The following is a 12,090-nucleotide window of genomic DNA, read 5'->3' on the forward strand; positions in this document are numbered from 1 at the left end:
CCTGTGGTGTGAGCGTGGCTGTCCCCCATGTCAGAGCACTCCAGCCTCACTAAGGTCAGCGAGAGAACCCTGCATCAGCAACCCCCAGGGATGTGCTCACTGTGCCAAAGCAAAAGGGATGTGCTTTTGTGCTAGGAAACCACAGCTGCCTGAGTTATTGTTGCAGAGGGTGTATCCTTGTCAGCCTTAATCGTAATTTATATTCCCAGGTCAGGCATTTACAGGAAGTCAGCAGTGTCAGTAGGGGATGAATCAGCAGAAGCTGCTTTTTGGGAAGTAACCTCTGGAACAGGTCTGACAACCAGTCTCCCTCAAACAGTTATGGCTCCTGATGGACTCAGAGATGTTCTGACAGCCACTAATGAGGATGGGACAAAATGGTCCCTGTAGTTTGTAGGTCTGGGGCTGGGGGGGTTCTGCTTGGCTCAGGTCCATGCAATCCCCTGCAGATGGAAGTGCTGACAGCAGCAGCGTGGCTGGGAACAGTCACAGGGCTGGATCTGCAGCAACACTCGCCTGTGGCACTGCTCATGGAGGCCACACAGGGCAAAACTGTATTAAAAATAGGATTATGTATTGTGTCTGGGACTACTGAGTCCCACAGGAAAAGCATTCCTGTCCTCATCCAGGTGTGGGGATGTCAGCACTGCGATTTTTGGGAGCAGTTCAAGCCCTGACCCCAGAGCACTGCACTGCACAGGGTGATGCTGTGGCCATGGCATGACCAGCACAGCTGCTCCCTATTCATCACTGAATCTAAAACTGCTGTCCTTCCTAAGACTGCTTGGGTGATAAAAGCCTGAACATTATCCCAGCAACTGAAAACTTCTCTCCTTTTGTGCTGAGATGTGGAGTAAAAAATCAAAATGTTTGGACAGTGAGTGCTTGGCCAGCTGTGGTAACCACGAGGGGCTGTGCAACACGTACAAGTTCACGCTGTGTTGGTGTGGATATTAATTTGGACTAGGCTGCTGATGATGTATGGTCTGTGATGACAAGGGTAATTTTTTTTCATGTAGCACTTTTTACCTTGTTGTTAACTGAACATTAAGGAGTCCTAAGTCATAGCCAGACATTTATTTTACCCCTAAATCACCCACAGAATCCCAATAGGAAGATAATTTATCAATAAACCAAATTCCAGTAACTGTAAATCAGTGGGAAAAGACTATTTGCCAATTTAGCCTAGGTATATTTTTTCTTTCTTTCTGGTCTTGCAGATAAGGAGACCTAGTTAAAATGCTTTGTTATACCGAGTTTACTTTTCTCTGCCCTATTTTAATGATAGTGGGCAGCATATTGTCCCCAACATTCAAAGGGACAATCCTGCTTCATAATGGTATAAATCCAGGGCAACTCCACTGCAGAGTTCCTTCACAATACTTCTGTAATATGAAGGAAGAATAAGCCTGAAAGTCTTGTATTGCAGAAAATGGTAGAGAGGCAGAAGGACATCTGGGTTAAAAATCCTGATAACGAGCAGTTGTGTGAGATACCTGTAATGATAGGAGCTGATTTGGGAAACTGTGTGAGAGGAAAAAAACTACCTTTCTATAAATGCTTTTCAAAATAAAAAATGCTGAAATCCCTTAAAAATCTGGCATGAGATTCAGTTTAGAGAAAAAAAAACCAAAAAAGTGGATTAATTTTAACATTGATTTTAGTGTGGGGAATTTCTTCTGGCCAGAGTATGGGGTGTTTAAGGTGCAGGCACCTAGCGCAGTGTAGCAGTCCAAACATGCTGACCTTGATTTCAGATGGAGCTGTGAGCTGAGCCTGAGGTTAGCGCTGAAGAGCTAGAAATAAGACTTTATATTTAAAAGACAAGATCAGAAGTGGGATCAAAATGCAGCTGTAGTAGTCAAAATTCTTCCAAATAGCCAAGGTCAAGGCGCTCCATTTCAAGCTCTTGTAGACTTTCCTCATTTCTCACCTTTGGCTTTCCTATTTGGCTTTTAAAACAAACTTAGAATTACTCAAAGTTACTCCTGAAAGAAACAGAAACCCCACCCTTCATGTCTGCAGTGAGAGGGAGCAAAGATCCTTTAAGGTGAAGGTCAGCAGACAAGCTGATGTTGAGAATCTGTGCAGCTGCTAAACAGGTTTGCATCACCTCTTCTACATCCATCCCTGTGTGCTGACCTCTTCCCTTTGCCCTGGACTACCCCTGCACAATGAAGCTGAGAAAACTGGCTGCAACCTGCACCAACCTTCCCCACTCTGCTTCCAGGCCTTTCTAACTGCTACAGTCCAGCAGATTGGCAAATCTGGCTTTAGAAAATAGTTTATTTCATTTAAAGACATTAATTGAAAGGCCAGGGACATTTGTAAGAAAAAAAACCCAAAGAAGTAGAATCATGTCTCTTTTAGAGATGTGTTGGGCTGTTGATGCACCTGGCTGTGCCTCCTCAGCTGTTTTCAATCCATTTGCAGTGCTGGGAGTGGTGAAGCCCTGGATGGCAGCTTATTTCCCCTCACAAAACTTAGTCCTGCTATCCCTTTCCTCTGTGCTTTGGAGGTGGTTGGTGGGGTAGTTGTACAGATCTCTGTTTGGCACATTGCAGCTCCACTGGGGGGATCTGTCCTCTGCTACCCAGCCTGGCCGTGTCCTCCTGCAGCTGAAGTCAGCCAAAGGTAAGAGGCAATCCTTAGGCGATCTCTGGGATGTGTGCAAAAATCCAAACCAACCTTCGTTTTCCATCTGCCGGTTGTTCAAATGCGCGTGGGGCAGAGAGGGATAGAGGGCACTGAAATGCAGCGAGACTGAAGTAAAAAGGTCAAACTGTGGGTGATTGTATTTGGTGGGCAAGAAAAAAAAAGTGCTTTGCACCAGAGGACAGCATGAGTGTAAGGTCTGGAATAGGTCTAACCTGGGAATTGCAGAGAAGTTTCTGCGTGGAATTTGTCTTTAATGCCAGGATAGGTAGAGCATGTGGCTCTGTGGCACCTTGCACTTGGTTGGCTGTATGCAGTGTTTAGGAGCCATAAATTTCTTGGTTGTTGGCATGGGCTATCTCCTCCACTGCTGTGAAAAGAAACAAGGGCAGGAGAGGGGCTGGAGTGTGCTCCAGAAGCAGAAACATGGCTCAAAACCTCCAGGCTGAAGCCCCCACAGCCCCTGCTCCCAGTCTGTGCCCTGACATGATGGACTTGAGGCTTTCTCTCGTCTAACACCAAGGTTTGCTGTGTGCTTTCATGCCTCTAGACCGTAGTCCTGTGCTTTTTTCAAAAGGCATATTGTGATTTTTGAGCAGTTATTTAGTGAGAAATCCTGTACTTGAATACTCTGACTGTCTGTTGCTTTATTTTCTGCTGCTACAATACTAATTTTCACCTGAGATTACTTCTGGAACTGTTGTCCTCATCTTTGCTTGATTTTTCTTTCTCAGGGCTTGATAGTACAGCCCTGAGACTTTTTCAGGTGCTGTGTGAAAAATTGCTATAATTGGAGAGGGTGTGAGAAACCAGAACCTCCTGTTTCCCACTGCTCCCATCAAGATGAAAAGAGAAATTAGAAAAGTTAAGCTGCAGCCAATGTTTCCCCTGGACAGTATTTTTCTTACTTCTTTGTCAGCCTCATTTACCATTTCCCAGACTGTGCCTCAGTGATTTGGATTAGGTGAAAACCCACAATAACTTCAACAGCTCAGTATGCACAGCACAAAGACTTTTATAATGCAGGGATGCTCTATGCATTTTGCCTCTGAAAAAAACTAAGTGGAATAAGAGACTGTAGGAGGATGAAACCAGCCTCCATTTTGTTGTTAAGGGCAGGATGGGTGAAGAACTGAATGGTGTAATTAGTTGCAATGACCCTGCTCTACCAGAACTCCCTTTCACAAGACAGGCAGTACTCCATGCCAGCATGCCTCTTCCTGAAAGGGATTCAGGCTCACACAGCTTTGCCAGCAGGCACTGGATTCATGCACAAACCAAATAACTGTGGGAGGAATAAAACATAAAGCAGGGAAAGAAGAAAGGCAGGCAAATTCCACCAGGTGTACTAGAGATAGAGCTGGTGTCAGTGCCCAAAAAGGATGGCTTCCTCATTCAGCCCTTTGAGAAAATGGGAATTGAGTCTGGAGTGTGACTTTCTTGGCGGTGCTGGGTTAACGGTTGGGCTCAATGATCTCAGAGGTATTTTCCAAGAGAAATGATTCCATGGTTTTGCACTACAGTGTGTGGCTCTGGATAAGCCCTGGAGCTCTAAAGTATGTCTGCAGCAAACTGCTGTTTCTGGGGATGACATGAATTATTTAAGAGTGAGGATGCACGTTGGAAAAAATCCATCCTTTGCCACTGAACAAAAGGGCAGCCTGAATGTGTTCCCTTGTTTGTGTCCATCCCCAAATGCTGTGGGAGCAGATACTGCCCACTAGCTCTGCAATGCATTAATCGCAGGTGTACACCAAGGTTAATGGTTCTCTGCCCAATTTCCACTTGGTTTTCTATCCTCTGTCACTAAGCTTAATTTTTGTATGTTTCTGCCAGGTTTGTGGAAAAGAAGCAGGATCATTATCTCAAGTCTTTCTCTTAGAAACAGAATTCCTGACTGGGAATCAGTCAGGAAGATTTCAGTCTTTTCCCCCTCCTGCATCCAGTTCACCACCTTCCCTGCTGTTGTTACTCTGAAATGGCAAAACCAGGTTCTGGTCAGAGCCCACACTCAGGGTGAGCTTGTTTCTTTTCCTATTTGAGCAGGGACAGGGGCAAGGGGATAGACTTTAATTTATGGTGCAAATACTGAGCTATGCTAGAAAAGGCTGATGGATTTCAGGAGAAAGCTGTTCTTAGAACAGGCTCTGCCTTTGTGCCAAAGTCTCTCCAGAAATGTCTGAAATTTAGCCAAGAGGGCTGTTGGGATTGCAAAATACAGGGAAACATTCCCAAAAGGCTGGTTTCTTCTGTACACAGGCAGTGGCATCTTATGTGTTCATAACCTCAGTTCTGGACAAGAATAAGACAGCCTTAAAGACTGAAATGTCTTTTCTTCATGTTGAGACAGCAGGATCATGGTAATCATCAAAACAAAAATGTGCATTGTCACTTGTGCATTGACAGGGATTCTGGGCTCTCAAACAGGAGCTGAAGGAAAGGCAGGCAAATGAACAAAGGTGTTTGGGGCTGCTCTCTGGTGATAACCAGCCTGCTCCTCAGCCTCCAAAGATTTGGCTGCCTTGGATAAGTAGATCAGCTCACAGTGCTCCCTCCAACAACTCTTCTTACTGCCTGTGCCACATTCCTCTCAGCAAAGAGTTTGAGGGCCGGCCAGACAAGTTCTTCCCTCATCTTTCCCTCTTACTTAATAGAGAGGGAGTTAAATGACAGAATGATAAGCTGCAGGTCTGGCTGGATATAAACATAAGAAAGAGGAGGCTTTGAGACTGGCTTATCTTATCTCTCTATGCTCCCACAGTGTCTAGCAAACCACAGAAATAAAAGCAAAACCAGAATAGGTTTTTTGTTTTGTTGTTGTTTTCTCTTTGTCTACTCTCTTGGATTTTAAAAATACACTTTGAAAAATAAGGTTAACTCACAAGATTTAAGGTCCCTGCAGTAAACCTGGCAATGTTTGCAAACTGGCTCATTTTGGTTGCGTAAGTAGCTGTTACCTTGAGATGTCTAATTTTTCACTCTATCCCCTAGCAAGTAACTTTCTAAACCCTCTGCAGGTTAAGCACCTGCCATCTGTGACAATTTCAATGAAGACCCCTCAAAAAGCAAATCTTTGGACAGGAATTGCCTTGGGTGAGGACAGCTTGTGGCTTTTAATGTTCCTGTGATACCTGCTGTTTTACTTTTCCAAAACTTCTATGACACCCCCCACCTCCACTCCCCAGTTTTCAGGTTTTACCCCTTGTTGAACAAGATTAAAACATGAATAACATGGTCTAAGGGTATGGAAGACTACAGCAGCTGATGAAGAGCCCAAACTGCTTGAGTTCAGTTGAAAATTTATAATTTCAAGCTAATTTCATTAATTCAGTAGCATGACTCAGTGTTTTCTAACACATCTTTGGTTCAGCAGTAATATATTGCTTGGGTAATCTGCTAATAGCTTCTTTAGAATTGTTGTATTGAAAACAGCCTGGTTTGGATTGCTTCCCCCACCCCTCTGCCCCCCTTATAATATTGCAATGGGGTATTTGTCATGCTGCAGGAGAGGGATTCAGAAAATTATATTTTCTGCTGTAAATTAAAAATATGATAGTAGGAGTTCAAGATAGCTGTTCTGTGAAGGGTGTCACTGTGGGAATGGTTCCACATTCTAAACCAGCCTGATTTTGGGACTAGATTTTTGCCAGCCACTTACAGACTGATAAAAAAATTCTGAGAGCTTATCAACACAAAGGAAGGACTGGAGCTGGAGCTAATTAACTTTTATCTAATTGGAAGTAGACATGCAGGTATTGATAACTCTTGCATTAGGTGTCCCTCTCCTCCAACAAGGCATATGTTACGGAGAACGCGCTCATCCGCTCGCGCTGCCTCCCCTCGCCAGCCAGGAACCTTCCAGGCTCATTTCTTCTGATAAGAAATGTCAAATACTCCAGGCTTCCCAGCCAGGAGCCCGAGGGGCTGCCTTCACAACCAGCTGGCTTGATAGCTTTGTCTTTTGGGTGTGTTGTGCCTGTTAGACAAAGACCATGGTGCCCATGTGCCTCACTGTGCTGCTGCTCTGATGCAGCTGGTCCAGCCAGGCTGGAAAAGTCCCTCTCCAGCACTCAAATATTTTCTGTGTTTCTTGTTTTTGCTGCTCCTTGTACTCTCTAGTGAAACTAATATCTTTTTAAATACCATGCCATTACTATTTAGACTTTTCCTCCTTTTTCTCATGTCCTTTTTTTTTTTTTTAAGGAAGGAATTTTCACATTTCTGTCACTGCTCATGCCTTGTAAATCTCTAGCCAAACGTTTTCATAGCAAATACTCTCCTAACATATAATTTGTGGGCATTTTCTTTTCTTGCTGCTGAAACATTTAAACTTCCAGGCCTGCTATTTTGAATCACTCCACAATCACACCTTTCATGGGAGGCTACAGAATATAGGGAAATTTCAGAGGGCAGGGCCCAGGAGTATGCAAGAAGCACTATGATTTGCAATATTTACAGTCATGTCTTATAATGTAAAAACTGTGTGACTCTCTGTGTGTTGTGATCCACATCCTCTCGTGAGAAAGCAATTCCCCTCTCCACAATGTGCTCTACTCCATGCCCCTCCATGAGGACATTCCATCCCCATTGTGGAAAAACAGTATTTTGCTAGTGGTGTGGCCTTGTACAAAACCAGTACTCCACAACTGCACAGAAGCAGTTTGAAAGACTGATTAGAAGAGTAGAGAGACAATTCAGGAGAGGCAAGAATCAAAGTTGCCCAAATCTGAATAATACTGAATTATAGGCAAATAGATTGGCACTGGCCTCTGTATGATAACAAGTTATAGCCAAGACAGGTGCTTGAACAGTGGACAAAGGTCTTCATTGCCCTCAGCAGCAGGAATAGTGTTACTCTTTCTCCCTCTTCTCCCATCCTTGATTCTTTAGCCTTGGATCCCCACTACCTCTTGTTTTTCTGCTGTCAAGTTGCTTAGGATGCTTCTCTGCTCCTGGAACATTTATTATCTACACAAGATTTTGTTGCTCCCAATAAAGGGTAATCTCTCATGTTTCATAGAGAAATGAGGAAACGCTGCTCAGGTTTGACAGGAAAGGCAGTTTGGAGGATGGGGAAGAGCAGCCTTGTTGATTACACCAGAACAAAACCCTCTTGAAAGCGGCATTGACTTAACTGTGTAGTCTATTGCTGATAATGGATGGCTGCCTGTTTCCTGTTGGGAATATTTAATATATCTGCTTTAAGGCTGCATGGGGACTTGAGGTTGGCTGGTCTTATTAATAATGCATGGAATGGCTGGATTTAAGTAATTATTATGCACAGAGTATAGTGCAGTGACATATTGGTGCAGAAAGCGATTCCTTTAATAGGCTTGTTCCTTTTGGCTAGATCCCTGAGATAACCAGTTTGTTTGTTTGACAGGTTTATACCTTTCTCTCCTCCTTAGATTTTCATTAAAACTGAACACTTTTGCTGAGCAACTGCACAGTGTTAAAGAAACATCAGAGTTTTTGGGGTGGTGGGGCACAGCCCTGGGCACAGACCTGCATTGGCATAAATCCTGTGCCCACAGATGCTCTGCAGGGATGGGTTTGCTCCGAGGTGTGAGGCAGATTTAACACACCCTGTGTGCAGCACGTGTCCAACAGGAGCTGTTCCTGCTGCCTGTGCTCCTGCAGGTGCCTCTGGGAGGAGGAGGAGGCAGTGCTGGAGGCCACTTTTCCACCTTGTGCCCAGGGTGGAAGGGGCTGCCTTGCAGAAAATGCAGGGAGCCCCTTACCCTGCAAGCTCCCAAATATAGCAAGGAGCCCAAAGCTGAATTAAATTAATTAACGTTTCAATTGCTTCAGTGGGAGGAAATAAGAAAAAGTGGAAACTGAAGATCTAAGAGAAAACAGAGCTGGGATTCTTCATACTGGGACTCTCAGGGGTGAATTTAGGCATGGTAGTAGTCCAGTCTTAAGCAGGATAGTTTCTTTAACGTGCAGATTTTGTGAGCACTTTGCTGCTCTATTTATTGGTAAACTGCTGTCTTTGGGAGACAGCTATGCCTTGAAAGAGTTGATGACTGAGTGCAGTGCCCTGAAATGCATTCAGCCATTTTCTTTGGATTAGCTGAGCTGAGGTGGTTTATAAACAGAAAACCTTGTAGAGACTGATCATTAAAGACATTTCTATCTGCTTAAGCACTGACATCAGTGTCACCTCTGAGGGGTTAGGAACTGGTCAGGAATTCCTTTTTCACTGCACAAAACTCTTCCATTCTGCTTTCTCTTGCCATATATGCTTTTTGTTCAGGACATAACTTTCCCTACTAAATATAACAGGAGATCAAGAGCACTGGCTCCTTTGACAGCTCCTCAGATGACAAGAACTCTCCAGATACAGCAGCTTTTGATTTCTTCTCCTGTGTGCTGCCTTCATTGTGAGTCAAAGCACTTTATCTAGAGAAGAGGGTCTGTGAATCCCATGCCAGTTTGTTGCAATCTGGCAATCTTCACTTAATTAACTTACCACTAACTCTTAGCAGCTTGTAATTTTTTTCCCAGGCAACATTTTCATGCTAGGTCCCCCAAAAGCCCCACAGCGTGTTTAATTGAAGATATGATAATTGTAAGTTACTTTGCTGCAGCTGTTTAAAAAGGGCAAAAAAATCCATTAAGGCTATCTGAATTATATCACAGGAAAAAAGTCTAATTTTGTTATATGTGCCACCCTTAGGTTGAGCTAAATTGTGACTTTCATAGCCCAGCCTGAGGGTGGTTACTCGACTTTTTTTTCCATTTTTTTTTTCTGAATACTTCAGAGATAATGTCCTTTCTTGAGTCAAGCCAACAATGAGTGTTTGATTGCTTTTGAACTTTAGATTGGTGGCATCTTGAGTATTTTTACTTCAAAGACAAACTCCCGGTGAACAGGTCAGGAGCTGGGGGCTTGGAATAGTTTCTGGATCTTTCAGCTGAGCACCCAGGGAGTCAGGCTGCTCCTGCCCTTGGGGTGAGAGATGGAGAGATGTGGTGTGTACTTCACTGGGCACTGGTGTCGTGCTGGCCTCCATCCTCACTTTCCTGGGTATTCTGTTGGTGAATCTGTTCCTGAGCCATTTTTTTGATCAGGCATGAATGACTGGGCTGGTTCAGGAAAAGCTTTCATGAAGACCCCAGACAGGAAACTCTCAGTGCAATCACACCCACTGGACAAGTGAAGGCATCTTGCAAAGTGGCAAAGGTGAGACTCCTAGGGACACTGAATGTCCCCAGCTTTCCCTAGAGTCAGCAGGTTTAAGATCACTTATCCCAAAGGCTCAGTCTAGATACAGCCTCATTGAGAGGTGTCCTGCAGAGAAAGACCTCAGTTTCAGCTCCTAGTAATGGCAACTTATTGCAAACCATTAACTCTTTAGTTTGAACAGCAGGACATGCCCTAAAACTCTCTTATATCCCCTTAATAAGGACAAAACTACTACAGCCTCAGAGTGCAAGATCACTAAGTGATAAAACCCTGTGTATATATGGCTCTTCTAATAGGCAGTTTGTTCTAATAGTGGAGATTGTTGATAATAAACAGTAATTTTAAGGGTTTTGTCCTGTTGCCTCTAGTCAGAAGAATTTAGTTCCAATTCCTTCTTTATAAAACTTTTTTATACCCCAGTATACAGCTATGGGACAGACACAGACTGAAAGTTTCTAAAGTCAGTGGCATGAGCTGTGACCTTGCTAGGCTTGTGTTTCACAGGACTGTGATGCACATGTAAGATATGAGTGCGTTCTCCTTATCCCACGTCTTCAAAAATATACTTGAATGGAATTTAACTCTGACCAGATTGCTTGGGGGAGTGATCTCCGGATCTCTAAGTGTCTGTAGGTAGATGGGATTTCCACCACTTGCTCAGGGGGGTTTTCCAATCTCACAGGAGCTGAAATCTTCTCCCCATGCATTTCATAGTGTGTGTGCAGCAGCTGTGTTGAGATAGCTCTGACCTGGCCCCAGGGACTGCACACCTGTGAGCAGGTGAAGCACATGGGTGTGTACCTGGAGAGCATCTTGCAATCTGGTTTGATCTGGAAGCAAAGCACTTCTTGCATTTAGAGACTGCTCTATGATGCATAACAAAGTGGGGTAGGGAAGGATGGGGGTGGGGAGATTTGCTTTCAAAGCATATCCCTTCCCTAAACTAAAATGCTAAAGGAGAAGCATCAATTGTGTCTTGAAATGTTTCAGGCAGCCCTAAAATGAAGGAGAATCCCCTGTGTGCATGACCAGCTGCTACCTTTTACCTGGAATAGGAGCTATATTGCATCTGCTTTATTTATTTGCGCGCTGCTTTTTCTTTGTGCTCAAGGACATGCTGCCCTTCCTTACAAATGAATGCCCAGGGTGGCTTGGAAGCTTTGAGGGATGGCGAGGTGAAACAGTCTGCTATGTTATGACCACAACAAAATGTGTTTTGTCTCCAGAACAATCATTATTAGAAAGAGGTGTTTGAGGGAAACGTTCATAACATTCTTCTCAATGACAGTGAAGCACAGTGAAGTAGAATGTTAAAGGATAAACCTTCCTGAGTGAATTGCAGTCTTGGGGTTTGGTATTTGGTAGTTTGTTTTGGTTTTTTCTCCCCTCTGAAGACGGAGTATAGGCTTTCCTCTCATCCATTATAAGGTCCCAAAATGACAGACATTCCTATGGGATTAAAAGCACACTGAATCAGAGATCACGAAAAGATTTTATGGCAATCCCTAAGGAATAACTCTTCTGAATAGAGGTTGCTTTTAGACCAGCGTTGTGTGACAAATCAGCCTTGGGGACTGTTTGCAAAGGCATTACAATGACACTTTTCTAGCCACTTGCATTTAAATTTTGTGCCGGTGGAAAACAACCACCCTGGCTTGGTTTGGCTGGTTTTAACACATTCTTTAAAAGCTGCAGAGCTCAAGCACAATGTATCTGAGCTGCTGCTCCAGGGTTCCTATGGGGCTGGGGAAGCTGGAATTGCACTGAACCAGCATTTGGTGCTGTTGGGGTTTGATTGGGGTTTTTAATGTATCACCAAATAACAAATTCCTTACCTGCATGCCCTATGGCTCCTCTGCAGTACCTGATGAGCAGCAATTTATGTATTTGCACTGACCCCCCCTTCCCTAAGCACAGCATGAAGCCCTGGGCACTGAGAAGACAAAACCAGGACTTCCTTTGCCCTGCTACCATCCAGTCACCTCACTATGAACCCCAGTAATTTAACAGTACAGCTACATCAGCTGCTGTTCCTTGGTTCTGGGATATTGGCTGATGTAAAAAGTAGCCCCAAGGAAGATTTACAATGATATCCACCCAGGACAGTGTTGCTGAGCCATCAACCTTCAAGAGAAAACTGCCTGCATTTTCTTTCTTTTCTTTTTTTTTTTTCTTAAGGGTAGTTCTTAAATAAGAACTCTTCTCACTTGGCTTCCTCTCTTCCAGTGCTAAAATGCAAGTGT

The 12,090-nt window shown here is 44.0% G+C and overlaps 1 long non-coding RNA gene across 2 annotated transcripts in view; it reads left to right on the plus strand.

Moving 5' to 3' along the window:
• LOC135278838 (uncharacterized) overlaps positions 1-12,090 on the plus strand; it is a 122,379-nt gene that overhangs the window by 18,858 nt on the left and 91,431 nt on the right. The window contains exon 1 of one of the 2 annotated variants that reach the window (XR_010346239.1): positions 2,437-2,634. The exons of the other annotated variant lie outside the window; for it this stretch is intronic. This is a non-coding gene — a long non-coding RNA (uncharacterized LOC135278838). Of the gene's footprint in view, positions 1-2,436; positions 2,635-12,090 lie in introns of those variants that run through there. 2 annotated transcript variants of the gene reach the window in all.

Source organism: Passer domesticus, chromosome 11, assembly GCF_036417665.1.
Source record: "Passer domesticus isolate bPasDom1 chromosome 11, bPasDom1.hap1, whole genome shotgun sequence".
Classification (NCBI taxonomy): Eukaryota; Metazoa; Chordata; class Aves; order Passeriformes; family Passeridae; genus Passer; species Passer domesticus.